We start from the raw sequence: 17,495 nt of genomic DNA, 5'->3' as shown, positions 1-17,495 counted from the left end.
TCGTTGCTCCTTCAAGTGGTATAATTGTCAATCGGCTGAAGACGAACTGTCGAACTGTGCCGCCGGGGAACAGAAACGCACGAAAGCGAGTACTAAGTACATTGTAGGCCTACTAAGAATTGTTATTACAGGTTCAAGACTACAAGGGCGCCACCAAGCAATGATTATTCAGAAGACTATAAACCAAACGTGAGGAAGGTACACGTATTGCAGAGCACATGGATTTTTGCTTGAGACGATAATATTTCGTTGGGCAATGTTGAGTAAACACGAGCGAAGTCATGGTCCGCCATCTTGTCATCATGAAAGCCGCTTCAAAGAGTATTACTAGTTCACAGAGCACAGACTGACTCTTGCCTTGCTCTCATTTTGAGCAAATTTTCACTATATAAAGAACGATCAACAATCAAGAGTTTACCAAGCACCCACTTTTGAGCCTGTGTGATGGCCGTTATTTATGTCTCGATAATTATCATTTACTGCTCCCTAAATCTACATGATTTTATGGAATACAGTTCATGATTTTGATATTTCACTAATTAGCGAAACATACATTCATGTTTGTCTTTTGTGTCTTTCTGTGTTTACCCTTTATTCACTTTTTCCTTCCTTGTAGTACTTCCCTTGATATTTTCAGATATCAAAGTGATAAGATTTGGGTTCCCGTGCAGTGGCGGTCGTTATCTGAGGCTTCTGAAGCGTCTTTTATCGATCCATATCCACAGACACAGCGGAGTAAAGCTTTGAATTTCATCTTCACTCGCAGTATCAGATGATAAGCGAGAGTAAGACGGCAGTTGGAGAAGATTGGTGATGATTATTACGATCACGTGAGGTTAAAATGCAGCGGCAGTGGATCGAGCCAAAGATGATAAGAATCTGTCCTCGTCGTAAATACAGTAGTATACCGACAGATAATTATCGCCATTGATATGTAATAGACTGGTAATTGTTGCGATATATCTTTGGCAGACGATACAACACATATCTATGGAGATCATGCATACCATGACGATTAAAAGAGAGCACGAAGTACAGTATCTAATGTTTTATTTAGACGATTACATCAGCACAATAATATTGCCCAGAGTGCATCCAAAAGAGCCAAATCACGACATCATTACGGTTGTTGCGACGTATTTGATTGCTGTATAATACTGTTAATTCCAAGACGTTTCGCGCCAAAAGATATCTCAAGCAGCCTCCATCTCCCCAGCGCTGCGTTTAGAGTGGAGCGAGGGATGAATGATAAACCAATTTAAAAAGAAAACAATATGTAGCGAAAGTGTGACAAACTGCACATAATGAGGCTGAGGGATTGCTCGCTGCGCCGCCGAATAAAACGCATACGTAATTGTGACGACAGCTCAAAACAATCACAGTAATCCGTGACAGGAATTGGATTGTGCTTCCTTGCAGTCTATTGGTACTTGTGCGTTCGCATTCGTTCAGGTCATTATAGACATGATAGAAGGGAAATGTAGGCTCATAGTGTATTGGTGTCATTGCTTTCGGACAAAAATAGAAAACATTCTGAGAAACTCAGTGTAAAAGAAAATGATTAAAATGTTATGTAAACATGTCGCGGCTGATCATTTATAATATTTCTTACGTCATGTAAATCTGAAGCTTATCTTCTTCTTTTTTCGAAGAAGGTCCGCCGCCTCGCAAATACTGTATACTGTATACGATCACCCCTGGGTGTCTTAGGCTCTTCGATCAACCTCGAGTTCTGCCGATTTCTCCTCGTAATGGCGGCAACATCCGTCCCCAAAGACTCGAATCCGATGCCGATGATACAGTTGTCTTAATCTCAATGGCAGAATCTCTATCAATATCTAGAGCAAACATTCAATCGAAAGAGAAATGCGATCGCCCGAATAGCTTCGGGTCGTGTGTCGTCGTCCCCCTCAATTCAGCAAGTCGTGGCGTCCTCTATATATCAATAAAATGCTGAATTCCTATAGGGAATAGTCAGCCCAACTACCCCTGGCCAAATATGATACAAACAATGTTTGTATAATGCGGTGCCGCACATTCAGTGAGCAACATGAAAAATCATATCTTGTCTCTCCCTTAAAGGTATTACTTTCCATTTGCAGATGAAACAAAAACCCAGCTTTTGTGCTTCAAAATAGTTCTAAAAAGTGAGTTAGGGATAGAAACAATCATTGTAAAAATGGTGATCAGTATAACCAAAGTTAAGTATTGTTAGATTTATAATATGTGAACAATAGTTATGATAAAATTGTTTCGAAAATAAACCGTCTACAGTAATGGTTTATTGAAAAAAATGTGATTTTTCCTTATACTTTCGGCTTTATTGCAAAATGTGAAAGATGTTTTGTGATACAACTAACCTACACATATGCATCAAGAAAGTGATAACTCGAACATTTTTTTTTTCAATTACTGCTTTGAATGGTATAAAGTACCTTTAAATCTTACAAAAACTGCGTGCGCATCCCCCCCCCCCCCCCCCCCCCCTTGGCGTTTATCAGACAGTTTCATTCCAGTCCGGGGCACTGTGAACAAACAAATGGAACAATAGATTGGATATTGCCGACGAGCAGTGGACATGATTGCTAGCAAATCTGAGCAATGACGCGCCTTTAATTCGATGTGGGACTGAATTTAGTAGGAACCGCCGCGTCATTGGAGTCCAAGTCACACTTGCGTGTTTGTGAGTGATACATACAATTTGGTATTATGGAGTAAATAGAGGGCTCCCCACCCCCCCCCCATCCTCTCTCTCGCTTTCCCTCTCTTTCGATCTCTTTATCAATCGAAAAATGATTGAAAAACCACATTATTCGAATAGGTACTCAATTATCGCATATTCCACGCTGTATTAGAAAATGTTAACGTTAAAGACAATGCTGAATTATTTTCTTAGATACTGTTCACAAAAGAAGTTCTTTTCAAGTTATCTTCCTAATTTAAAAAAAAAAACATCCTGTAAACTAGACCTATTCAAATAACCTCTTTACTGAGAGGAGACGGCTAGTGCTCCAAAAAGGACTGATCGCAAAATGCAAAGTTATCCGTCAATGTAAATCGTTTAATTACATACACTACAAAGCAAAAACAAAAAAGACATCAACTCAGGGTGATGGAGAAAGCTTGTACAAAAAAAAAATGATGTTCTCACGATGTCGATATCTAGATGAATTCCTTGCACAAATGAGAATGTCACATTGTAAATCTTGCCGTGCAGTGTTTGTGAGTGAGTGTACGACGTGCTGCAGTGATGCTTTAAGACGGCGCCAAATTCTGACTGTACAAACAATTGCAGATCTGTTCAATTTGCCTCGAACCAGCCATGTCACGTGACTGATTTTATTCTAGATCAGTGCAATGATAACTATGATGATTTATGTATTTGCTTATTCATTTACTCACAACATCTTTTAAAAGGTACATTCCGTTCAGTTCTGCTGATATCCAGCAGACTTGCTTTTCAAGGAAGCCCTGCATACAGTATACATAGACTTTAAAATTAAAACAAACACTACAATACAAACAATCGAACAAACAAACATACATATATATATATATATATATATATATATATATATATATATATATATATATATATAGTATTTACAATAATAATTTACAACTACATTCGCAAAGGGTACAAAATGGGTACCAGTGTAAACAAAAAACATTATTTTCTATCGTACTTGGCAAACTGAGATTATGATTATAATTTCTATCGCATTTTTCTTCTAAACGTTCTCCTTCTTCATCCACACCATCTTCATCTCCTCTGACTTGTTATCATGATTATAATTATCATTATCATTATTTTGTTCATTATCATTATTGTCAGTATTATTGCTATCATTATCTTTATCAATGCACTGCTGGGAACCAAATTTATGAGATAGCTTCCCAGCAGGACTAGATTGCTTAAAGTTTTGTACATTAAAGATAGAGCCTATCCCCACTATAGCTTATAACATGTTGAGATGTGTGGTACATTGTATAAAGTATCTAGTGTGATGTGTTTGGTATATGCGGCCTTGATTTCTTCATTTCACTGACGACATTCTACTAGGCAACTGCCTCTACTAGTCCTTAATAGTACTTTATTCGTGTATATATGATATGTATAGAACAAATAACTACTTCCGGAACATGACTATATTTTAGCACCACTGTGAGTAAGAAATTGTTAAGAAATCACGTATGGTGGTATAGGAATCATGTACAGTACGCGTAAGGTGAACGACCGTAAAAGAAGAAGAAGAAGAAGAAGATAATCTACTATTGTTTATATTTTTATACGAGTGACTGAATTCTTATTCTCATGATTGTTATATAATATCACTGTTTCTTTAGTACAATCTATCGAATGGGAAAATATGTTTCGACTGCTATTCGACTGTGTTATGCTGTGTATACGTATCTTTAACCTCACTTGTACATAATTAAAGTCTTGAAATCATATAGATAGAAGCCTATATGAGGGAAATATGTCTCGCCTTTTCATCTTATAATTCCCAGTTTCATATCCCACCATAGCACCGGGAAAACGGCTCACTCATGCGTTGTAATTTATCAACAAGTATACGAGTGCCTTCACTCTAAAAAAAATCCGAGTCAGAACTGACCTGGAACCGGGTCCGTTGGGGTCACACCCCATTCCGGGTCAAAAATGACTTGGAATTTGGTCATGAAGACCCAGAATGGGGTCACCTGACCCAATTCATGACTCTGAATGGGGTCATATCTGACCCCATTCCTTGTCATTTCTTACCCGGAACGGGGTGTGACCCCAACGGACTCTTTCCGGGTCAGTTCTGACCCGGAGTGTGGTGACCCGGATGTTTTAAGAGTATTGGACGTGCAAATACACATTATAAAAAAAAAAAAAAAACAGAAAAAAAATAATGATGTCAAATATTGAAAATAAGAGTAGGGTAAGAAAATTGGTCACGCTGATTTACGCAACAAACTCTGTCATTTTGGTTGTACCGTCACCCACCGTATTTGCTTACGGCTTTGCACAACTGCAGTTGAATTGTTTTTGCAGTAACGAGGACTATAGTTGAATCCGATGATACATGGTTCTAGATTGACACGGATAATGAACAATCACACTGCACTGAGACCACCATCCAGCTCTGATACAGTATACAACTTTTGCAGTTTGTTCAGTTCATGTAGTTTCTTCTCTTTGTTTCAAAATTTTCCCCATTTTCTCTGTGCATTTTGAATGGCAGAGAGAGAGAGAGATCGATCTGCAGTCTCAATTTCATTTCACATATTGTGTGGTCCGATTACCATTGTCCTTGCATTGCCATAATATGCATGATTTATTGTTTATTAAGCTTTAATGTTATTTCCCCATTATATGCCCCCTTTTCTTCTTTTTTTTTCTTGTCATTTATGTAATAATCTTTCTGATGCTACCGATTTTATAAAGTCACAATTTTATGGGATTTACCATAAGACTATTCGATAAGAAAATTTTACAAGTGACAGTACATATATTTTATTATCGCCATAACTCATGCTTCTACTATCCCACTATCATTATTATTTGTTCTCCATCAAATTGTAGCTTGTTCTTTTCGTTTTTAAGCGATGAAATATGAATAAATAATACAATCAGTTTAAGATTAAGCAAAATGTCACTGAAGTTTTGAATTTCATTGGCTTAATTCATTTTGCGAGTTTGTCTGAATTATAAACTTGTATCTAAACTTTGGAGCACGTCGACACATTCACACAAAGACTCCAAGAATCCGCCATGACAAGGGGAGGGGGGGGGGGGGTAATTCAAAGACAATTACTAGTTCAAGTCTTGGTATCACGACTAGTGACCAATAACTACCAAACCATCATTTCAGAAGCAAGTTATTAGACCGTTTTTGTCTATCAGTGGGTGCTAATTAGCTCATGCTTCGTTGAAGTGCTTGACAAGAATTTTCAGCTGTGTGCACTTAAAAAAAGAAAAAGAAAAAGAAGGAAATTGCTCCAATTTTGTAAAAAACCACTCTCCTGTTTGGTTCCGATTGAGCGAGCACCCTTCAAATTGTTTCATCTTTACGTATAGTTCTCCCAAAATGGGGAAACCAATCGAACCAATGCACGATGTAACTTTCATGGATGAAAAAGGCTTCAGTGACGTCGAAGTTAGCGAAATTGTCTGCAACAGTACGTTAGAAATCTCCTATGACATCGAGTTATGATTTTTATTGAGAGAAAAAACAGTGACGATGCATTACTTCGCTGGAAACATAAGTGTATCTTACGCACTGAAACTGATGCTCTCTATCTGATGTGTGTTTTCATCTTATTGTGATGTCATCTCGACTGTAGTCCTCATTAAACCACGAACTTTGTAATTATTGAATGTGCCACTTTTTGACTGTTGTTTCCGAACGAAAAACCGTCACAGCAGATAATCAATACCAAGACTTCAAGTGAACAAAAAAAAAAAGAAAAAAAAAAAGAAGAGAGAAATGCTTAAAGGGAGGATACAGTTTTGGATGAGATGGGGCTTCAGGTTTCCAACGTTTTTTGATGATTTTTTTTTCTAGATAATGAGTAACCTGTTATGAAATATGAAAATTTATTTTGAAATGGCCGAGATATCTGAAACAAAGCGATCCCAATAAAAGGTGGGACCCATTCTTTATTAGGATTGCTTTGTTTTACTTTGTTTTTGGATATCTCGGCCATTTTAAAACCGATTTTTATCAAATAAAGTTTGAATTCCTCTTAGAATTGTATGTTCTTTAACATTTTCATAATGTGATTTTTAAGTATCTCGCAAAAAAAAGTTAGAAGCTGAATCCTCACCTCAACCAATACTGTATCATCCCTTTAATGGTTGTGTATTGCGTGGATGCGAAGAGAGAAAGAAACACACACACACATTATATATATATATATATATATATATATATATATATATATATATATATATACATATATATATATATGTATATATATACACACACACACACATATATATATATATATATATATATATATATATATATATATATATATATATATATATATATATATACATATCATATATTATATACATATTAGAAAAAGAAGAGAAAATAAGAGACGCCACACCTGACACCACGATTGACTTGAAATAGTTTAATTTTAGCTTAGATTTTTTTTAATCTCTTCCAATGGTACATGTGTTGTTCTCAGAATACAACGAAGATATCATCTCACCTTTCTTATCACGTTATGCCTCTAGCGAAAAGGAAAAAAAAAACTGAACAAAACAACCGTCTTACACAACAGAAGACAAACGTGACGTCCGAAGTTTGTCTCGCAAAAAAGTTAGATACTCAATGGCATTTGATAGAGATGTCACTATGTACAACGTTTAATATTAAAGACACTCTGCAAGTATCTTGTTTAATTTCTCTACACATTTGCCTTCACTTCACATCTCCGTGTTCTCGGCAATAAAAGAAAAACAATAAAGAAAGAAAATATAAGTATTAATATCATCATCATCACTATTTGACAAGACATAAACACAAAAAGATGTCTTGCCAAAATATATTCGGTCGCTGTTAAGCTGAAAAAAAAAAGAGAAAGAGTCTTTGAAGCTCGGTAAATTCCAAGACATAATTCAAGTCTTATAGAAGTCGCTATGATTCCAGCGGACAGTGTCGTTTTGAAAACACGGAAAATTGCAATACGAATTAAGTATCATTTACAGCGCTTTTTTTTTGTCACCGTTTTTTCTCAAACACAGCAAGTGACGTCGTGCGAGTGACATGTTTCGAATAGTAAACCGCATGTTCATATCCGAAATATACTTAATACAACTCCATATTTACAGATTGTACAGATTTTTCTGTTGCTCAATTTATCCACTTTTTTTCGTTTTTTGCAGTCTTGATAATATTCTCGTCAAATCTGGAAATTTCGAGAGTAACTTTTGGCACTTCACATTCGTATCATACAGCATTTGTACAGTTCACTGCTTTAAGCTTAAGAACGTAATATAGACACTAAGTTCTGTTTTAGTTTCTTGCCAAGTGGAAATACGTACCGAAATAAATAGAATCTGACGAACTTGCAAGAAATGATATACAACGAGTGTATTCACAACGGACGCAAACCAACTGACTTAATCAGCTGTTCCTATCTCTAGAAACTCTAAAAGTTCACACAAAATATGATATGTATATACTACATCAACAAGACAGCAATAATGCCAAATGAATCAACGCGAAACGAACATGATGAACAAGCCAAGTATACAGCGGAAATCTAAAACACAAATGAACAGCTTGATAATGTCTTCGACCAGTTACGACGTCAGAGGGAAAAAAAATCCCCAAAGCTTGAATACGTCCTGCAGGTTTTGCAGTTGATCACGTGTTGGAATCATACGACACATAAATACAAGGCTGAACTCCAAACAACTCCCCATCTCTATTCCGCCTATACTTACGCAAATGATGCCATTTCATTTTTTTTTTTTTTTTTGCTTAAAAATGCGTAAAAAGACGGAAAATGTGCCAATATTGCACAAGCTTTTTTTGTTTGTTTCCTTGGTAACGAAACGCTCGACTAGATCCCATTGAAGCGTGATACAAAATGGCAGACATATTAAACTGAAATATTTAGGCACCTCCCTTTACTTTACTCCTCTTTGGCTTATAAACGTTCAAACCACTCTTTTAAAAAAGAAAGAAAAAAGACAAAGACAAACACGAACAAGAGATCATCAAATGCTCATTTTAGTAATGAATCATTTTTTATGGCGATTTCAATCTTTTCCAACATGAGAAAAATATAAATAAGCAGTAATAATGATGACATTTTACAAATTGTCATCAATTATGCTGTATTTTTTTCTTCTCCTAATCAGTCTTTTCCATTCTAATGATGCACTAATTAAAAAAAGAATTACAATCACGATGAAGACAAAACAAAAATGATAAAAACCGGAAAATACTCTTTGTGACAGATATTTTTACCGAATCATCACTCTTTTGCGTAATCTTTTTCGCAGCTCAAATTGAAAAAAAAAAAAAACAACAAGTATTGTTTTCTGTTTAATCCATGATCAATGAAATTATTCACAGTACTGTTAATACATATTTGCCGTCCATTGCACATATATCGTTCTAAAAGTGGGAATATGTGCAAGTAAAGCGACACTGCATAAAATCAGTCAAGAGTCCAATGAGAACAGAAAAGACAAACAAACAAACAAACTTCATTTTGTCTATCAAAACAAACGTATTTCGGTGGCGCTATTTGTTTACGCAACAATAATTTCATTCCACACGATCGACACTACATTCCTTGTCGACCTTCTGGAACGTTAATATTCTCATGATTTGACGATAATATCTGACTTACAAAAATATGACTGGATTTCTTTACAATGAATCTGACGACAATGCACACCATCAAAATGTTCCTTTCCATTAAAAAGACCTAACATACAGGCCATACAACCGCCGGCGTCATAAAACAATAGTACTCTGATCAAAAAGATAAAACATTCATAGAATTAAAATACTGTCCATTACTTGATTTTGGTCGCAATTCAAGTACGCTTGATTCTACTCCATCTAAAACGCAAAGACTCGGTCACGAGATATAATGATATCACATTACGTAATCACGCCCATTTTATTTTCTGGCAGGCCTATCTGCTGCCACCTTTTGTCCAACTTTGAGCAGTCTCTCTCTTTGAAAGAGTTGTAAACCTGGATGCGACGGATCTACGACGGCAAGGACGTAGCAATCTAACACTCCTCCCATTCCATAGTTATGCACTCAGTTTGTCGACTGGCAGTACCACATGAAAATGAATACCTGGAATTACCATGACTTTTTTTTTCAAAATCTGCATTAAAAACAGCGGCGACAACAGCCGGAAGTAAATTCTTGCAGAATACTGCAAGGGCATGGTATTCATTTTCAGCTTCGTCTTGGATGGTTGTTGATTTACACAATTTATTGTGTGGCTGCCAAATTACTGGAACATGATCACTGAAAAGAACAGATTTTATGAAGGTTGGTGTTTCATAATTCATGCTGTGCTGCGTAAAATTTTCTGCTCCAACTTTAATCCTCCGCGAGCGTGCGCGCTCGTCGTCACGTACTATAGACGCGTGCGTATAAAAACCAACCATTATGTTACTTTGACTAAGGTATACCGGTCTCCCACTTAATATCACTTATAGCAACCGTACAAAGTGAAAATCGGCCACTTCGTACTAATTTTCTCTTCATATTAGAAACAAATAGCACATTCTATGCAAGACAGATGTAGAATTATCGCGTGGCTCATCCAGGCGTAATACATAATTCCGTCTTCTGCTCGCTAAATTGGATATGAATCCCTTCCATGGTCAAAGTTTAAACATACACCGCTCTTCTGTCGTGGTCAAAATAATTATGATGTAAGGGGGTAAAGGTCAGTTCCGTTCCGGGGGGTCAGTTGGCCGAAACGGTGTGGCCGCTGCCCGGGTCGTAGGTGCCCGCTAGATAGTAGATGTCCTGGCGTTTGACGAACGTGTTGCGCACTTTCTTGCCGGACACGTACTGCTTGAACTCGTCGAGTGAGAAAACCTCACACTTGTGCGATATGGTCTGCACGTCATTTTCGTCCACGTGCTGGGACAGGTAGAGCGCCATCTGTTGGCAAGGGGTAAGTAAAATAGATCAGTAAATTTACGCACTGTTTTAACTGTTTTAACCACATTTTTAGCATCATCCATTACAACGGCAGTACAACGAGAAGTAGTCGTGATAGTTGTCGACGTAATATGAGAATTAGTGAAAAACGAGCAGTACCAATCATTTTCTTGTTTTCTTGGAGTCTGCTGCACTTTTCTTTGTAAAATTCAAAATGACCTTTTTTTTTTCTCTCTCATAAACGTCAGGGTAACCATGCTGTTTCACTTAAAACAAACGAAGAAATAAAGCATCATAAAATGACACGCGAACAAATATGAAATATCTACATACTAAATATATCAATAAAACGACACGCATGAACAACAACCAAGGCAAAATTAAAAACAATACATAACATATGTCAACAGAATACAGTGTACAACAAAAATAAAATTTAAAAAAAAGTGAAGGAGAAAAGGAAGTACAGGGGGCATTTTATGAAGCATTTTGTCCAAAAAATTTGTCGGACAAATTTGCTCTCAGCCAATTAGATGCAAGGATTTCAGTAGCTTATAACAGTTTGCCAGAAGGAAAAAAAAAAATATCCGACAAAATGCTTCATGAAAAGACCCCCAGAAAGGAGACGGAAAGTCGCACAGCTCTAGATGTCCTCGCTCACCTTGCCATCGCTGGACTTCCGGCCGCCCTTCGTCTCCTCGGGGTGGTAGAACCACTTGACCCGCACCACCATCATACCACCCCACGACTCCCACATGCTCTCAATGCGGCCGATGTACGGCAAGCGAGGGCGCCCTAGCGAGAGGAACACGGCGCATTCGCCAACCTGAAGAAGAGAAAACGTGGAAATGATGCATTGTGAACAAGAGTTAAACATTTTTAATCGTAGTAAATGGAATAACGTATAGTGTTATTTCAAGAACCGTACATTAGACCATCCTTGGAAGTCTAAAGCACTCTAGACCAGTCAGAAATCCTACGATTATAGTACAATGTTTGAGGAAAAGTAAAACATAATGTTGACATGACGAATTTCATACGCAAATGCACCATTTTCACGCAATTGCTAGGGTCTGTAACGACCAAATCGGCCTTTGATCGTTTGAATGGACTGCACTGAACAGAGACATAAGACAATTTGCTATACCTGTCAAAACAGTGAACCAGCTGGGCGGCTTTAATACAAATTATGAGAGAGAAGAAGTGTAGAAAAGTAACTATGAGTAAAATCTTCACCAGAAGGATATCGTCACCAGGGTGAACTACACCAACACTGAAAAAATGACACACACTGGTATGCATCACTGTTAAGGGGCGGGGAAGGGGGCGAAGGGGTGGATTTCAGACGACATGGGTTAGAGACTAATTGTAATTTTGATTTACAAGAGCAAGCACCTCTAAAACTTTTCGTTTTAGTCTTTGTTTTGTTTGTTTGCTTGTTTGTTTGTTTTGTTTGATGAAGTCACAATGTTTCGTATAGGGCTCCAAGAAAACATCGAGAAACAAACAGAACAGCACTACAAATTCAACACTTTGTCGAACATTCAAGGACAACCGTTAGGCTTGGCTACCTCAAATCATTCCCAGCTCAAAGTCACGATCACTTTCACTCTACAGTGCATTAAGGTAGTAAGGTAGCTGGTGTACACAGCTTTAGCACGTACGAATCTTCCCGACACCCCTCTACCAAACACCACGTCCTCTCGCTCTCTAAGGAAACGAAGAGGAGGGATGGAGGGATGGGGGGGGGGGGGGGAGGGGGGTCATCGAGTCAAACGACATTTTTTCAAATTGCATTCATAAATTCGTCCTCAATGGGTGCCGAGGAGTACTTGTAGGTGACAATCAGTGTCGGAAAACCAAAAGACATTTACGGTCCTTGTGGGGCTCCAATTGCGGATATAACATAATGGACAGACATGACAGGAGGGTACGAGAAAAGAAAAGGTGGAAACACAAATCACATTGCGTTTCCTATGAGGATAGGTTAGGACTTCAAAACAGGCGGTGCACTCGTGCGCTGATGAATACCGCATATTTTGGATGGAAAATCATTTACAACTGAAAACAGATCATGAAGTTAATCACCTCAAATCCTTTCCCTTCCTATTCGCCCCTTTTCTTTTTCCCCTTTTCTGTTTCTTTCATGGGAATTCACCGCAGTGAGACGTTGTTTCGACAACGTTTGATCGTTTATGACTGATTTCATGGGCGGTATTGCTCTTATTTCTCATGAGTTATGTGACTCATAATCTGACGTTGAAACTTAAGACTGGACTGGTGGAATCTCGGGGGCGGGCCGGCAAAATGTCGAGAGAAATTAAACGACAAATATCTCAAACGACATGATCACTACTGAGAGCCTGTCAACTACGCAAAGAACTCATTTGCAAACCGTCTGTGGACGCACAAGTTTTATGTTGATCAATGATTTTCTTTAAATCTGAAAGTAAGTTGGAATCCTGTTTTCCAAAACAGGTTTTTCTCATCGCGATTGGCAAATCGTGGCGTGGAGGTGCTTTCCAGTTGAGTTTTGCTACTTTTTTCGTCGAACTGTGTGACCTTTAAAACACAATTGAGGTGAATCTTCGCTTGACCTTACATTAATTTCCGCCATAGTGCGTACGTGTGGGAAATACTCTAGCCCATGGACATGATTATCAAGAGCTGTGTGTGATCTGCAAGCCAAAGTTTGTTACACGACAGATGGGTGGAAGTACTTTTGCAACGTGCAGTTAGCGAGGAGACAAATTTCCGTGTCTGAACACTTCAACTCTAACTCTAAACACGTTTAGAAACGCGTTTCAGAAACAATAATTGCAAGCGAGCAAGATATTTTGTAGGTGTGAAACACCTCCAAGTCATCCTATCTATGGAATGCGGTATGCAAACACCTCGAAATAGCCGTCCTGCTCACATGACTGTGACGTCATATCCGGAAAGCCCACAACTTCCTACGACTGTATACGAAGGGGATCAATTTTTGTGTCGCGATGGATGTACCAACACACAACATCCTCATAACACGAAATGCAGAGTGTCGGGGGGCTAGGAGAAACGTCACGCGACAAAAATGTGAACATTTTTGACATTTCAGTCATGACCTAAATGAGAGGTGTAATGTGATCTAACGAATGATTTAAGGTACCCACGCTTACTAAACGTCATATAAGATGAATTACTGACATTCTAAACTTGTACCGGTATTTCCATTTTCTTGGAATGGGGGTCACGAATGATTCCAACATGAAGCTTTCATTCAATCCTCTTCACACTTTGATATGACTGACATTTATATTGTATTTTCAGTAAAATGAACTGAATTGAAGGAAATTGCATTGACATTTGAATCTCTGTCTTCTACATCAATATATTAATTTTCATCTGATTTTACTCGAGAGTTTCATTAAGTTCTTGCTTTTCTTCCACACTTCTCCTCATAAGAGTAAGTGAGCTCTGTACGTTCTCGTAAAAAAAAGAAGAAAAAAAAACGGTTGATGGCTTAACCCATTCTTTGCCAAATAGTCAAATGTGCACACACAAACCTATGGACATAGGAATGAATGTGGCACGCAGAGTTATGTTGTAAGCTCTTGACAGAGAATGGAATTAAAAGTTATCGAAGCTTTACGACAATAATGAGAGGTATAGGAAATCACGCGATATCTCATCTTAAAACGAGGTCTCCGCAGTTGAGCTGGTGTGTTTGTTTTGTTACAAAAGACCCTAATTCTATAACATATCCATTCTCTCTTCATGTTGCGGATGTAACATTCTGACCACCATACTTTAATTTGCAACCCACCTTCTCATATGAAAATACCGCGTTTTCAGTGGACACTCATTCCATTGTTAGGCCATTCTCCGGACTTCTAACCCATCTGATGACCAAACCCAAACATCTAAACCACACCTAGACATCTAACCAAAACATCAATTGGTCACTGACTAATACTATATCTGTACCAATGAAACTTCAATAATGAAACACACACTTATCCTCCCAACCACCGCGAATAAGTGAATACAGTTCATTTAAGTTATGCCCACGCATAATTTGTATGAATTAATATTACATGGTCATACAATAGAAAAATATTGCCTTTCTATTTTTAACAAATTAATTATGCAAATTTGTGCATGAAATCATATTTTTACCTATAACTCCATTAAAAAGACTGGAGGATTGCTAAATTTTTGTGTCAGAATTCCTCAAGACACATCAAACAATTTTTTTGTAAAAAAATAGCTCAATTGAAATCAATTTCTTTTGTTTTTTATTGTTTTGTTAATTTCTTATGTATTTTATTGTTTTTTCAACCTTTTGTTTTCTATTGTTTTTTGCCAAAATTTGTTGCAGGCACTTTTTCAGGCTTATCTAAACTAGAATTTATTAATTTCAGTGGTTAAAAGTTGAAATAATCTAATTTATATCAATTTAACCAAAAAACACAATTTGCATTGGATTTGCACACGATATCATGAATTTGAGCTGTTTTTTGGTTGACATGCATATGCAAAACATTATGTAACTTCAAAACGGTGTAACCAGACGTCGCAAATTTGGTCTAGGAGACCTCTGGATGATTTTTAGACTTACGTTTGAACAGCTAATAGTTGGTAATACTGGGTACAGAGTTTCAGAATTTATAGTAATTGCGGTTTCGGATGAGGAATAAGAATGTTTTCAAAATTTATAACTAATCACAATGAACAAGGATGGTGTCATGGCAGCTTCACCATAGGAATGCAGGAGTTGGGGCTCAAGGAAGCAGAACAAAAGAAGAAGGCATGAATAGATTATACGCAGGTGAACTTGTTAAAAGCGGTATTGTAATGGAAGTACATTGCTACATTTCTACAAGATATGAGCCTCCTATGTCATCATCATTGTTCAGTGTAATTTATGTTGTTGCTGTTTTTTTATTGGTTTCTCTGCTCAAGGACCACAATAAATTCCAAAAATCTATACATGGAGCTGTCGATTTATGTACTTCATGATGTGAAATTATGAAAATCGTCTGGACTTCCCCTTTAAACAGTCACTATATCACAAACTAAACGTGGCATATTACAGAACACGCTGGGCATGTTATGCCAGAATAATTGTGCGGGGAGGACCTCGCGTAGGAAGTGGTTTTTGAGGGGCGCGGCACTTACCCGTATCACTTCCTTATCGCGTACGATGGACCTGTAGAACAACTTGCGGGCCTTGCCTTTACTGCCCCGCCTCTGCGTTGCCTTCCCCAACCACCTCCACAGCTGCCGAGGGGGCGAAAATGCTGCCAGACACGAGAGAAATAAACGAACGAAAACAATGCATACACCGATAAGTTCTTTCTTTGTCTGCGGTCGAAAACAACCAACCACACACACACAGACACACACACACACACACACACACACACAGAGTGCTGCCAACAATCACACATCAAAATTAGAGTGACACTATTCCAAAAGGGGGTAACTCACTGAGCGGAAAATGTTTGCGAACGTAGCGAATCTTAGGTTTTGTCAGGGTTCGTAAACAGTTGCAATCGAAATTCTCAAACTGTTTTCTTTGTCGCTGTTTGCGACAATGGAAACTGCTTGCAAATTTAATGACACCTACCGAAAGAACACAACAACAAAAATATGGGAAAAGAAACGATGAAAAATTCAAGATATAAGTAAAGTCATTTATGGACTTATATGGCCATCATCTCTATAGGGTTAACACTAAAGCAAGAAGTAGGCAGCATCTCAAAATGGACTCCTACCTGGGAGGCTGCAGGACGAGGATAGAGTGTCCTTACTCCTCTTCTTGGTTTTCTTCTTTTTCCTCAAGTTGTCCACGCTCTGTACGAATTAAACATGACAAAATTCGCGTCAGATCAAGTATAAAACCAATATACAATTCTAAATATCACTTCTGAGTGCGCATAAATGTTTGTTTAGAATAGATATCGCATGAACATGCAAGAAACTCACAATCATCAGCCCCTTACATAAGAATCGGATTGCAAGAGTCCTTAATCCGCAGAATTTTGAAGAAATAGTTGCCACTGATGGAGTTACGCAGATGACAATTTCGAAAGTTACCTTTGAGAACTGATCGCTCTCATCGTCGCTGGAGTCGTCCGAGTCGAAGGCGTTTGGTACCAGGCCGCAGTCGTGGAAGTCCAGTTCGTCCGTGTACACCTCGGAGGAGTAGACCGTTTCGATCTCCACCGTACACTGGGATCCTCCTCCTCCTCCTCCTCCTCTTCCGGCACCGGACAAGGGCCTGACCACGCCCGAGCCTCCGCCGGATGCCTTCTTCTTCGTCGTTTTCTTCTTGCTGCCAGTCTTCTTCCCCTTGGTGGCAAATCCTTTCTCGCGCTTGTTCAGCAGGTTCCTCGACATCGAAGGCGGCACTTTCCGCTTCTTTAGCTTCCCCAGCTTAGGCTTCAGCGAGAGACCGGAGCGCACTTCCGACGAGGAGGACGTACCCTTGCCGGCGAACAGGCTCTTGGAGAGCTTGGAGGTCTTGGTCTTAAGCTTCAGCTTGCTCTTCGTTTTCTTCGAGGCCAGCTTCTTGAAGGACTTCTGGTCGCGGTCGCTGTTCTTCCTCGACTTCGGATGAGAGGGCAAGAAGACGTCGTTGTCCCCCTCGGAGATAGCGTTGATGTCGTCTTTGCTGCTTTGCGATTGCCACGAGTAATCTGCAGAGGTAAAGAAAGTGGATGCAAAGATAATGGTTTTGTGTCAGTTACCGTGTCTTACCTTAATCCTGATCCTAAATATTTGATTAATATTGTATTTTTTTAAATTTTAATTTGTACGTTTGCTCGTTCTTTTTTTTTCTTACAGTTTTGCTC

At 38.3% G+C, this 17,495-nt stretch overlaps 1 pseudogene; it reads right to left on the bottom strand.

Annotated features, from left to right (window-relative positions):
- Positions 1–9,184: 9,184 nt before the first annotated feature.
- Positions 9,185–17,495, bottom strand: part of LOC139710358 (uncharacterized) — a 112,860-nt pseudogene continuing 104,549 nt past the window's right edge.

Source organism: Diadema antillarum, unplaced genomic scaffold, assembly GCF_040938485.1.
Source record: "Diadema antillarum isolate AM-2024a unplaced genomic scaffold, OU_Dant_1.0 seq00001523_RagTag, whole genome shotgun sequence".
NCBI lineage: Eukaryota > Metazoa > Echinodermata > Echinoidea > Diadematoida > Diadematidae > Diadema > Diadema antillarum.
Note: the sequence above shows the minus strand (reverse complement) of the source record. Positions and strands in the feature narration are given on the sequence as shown.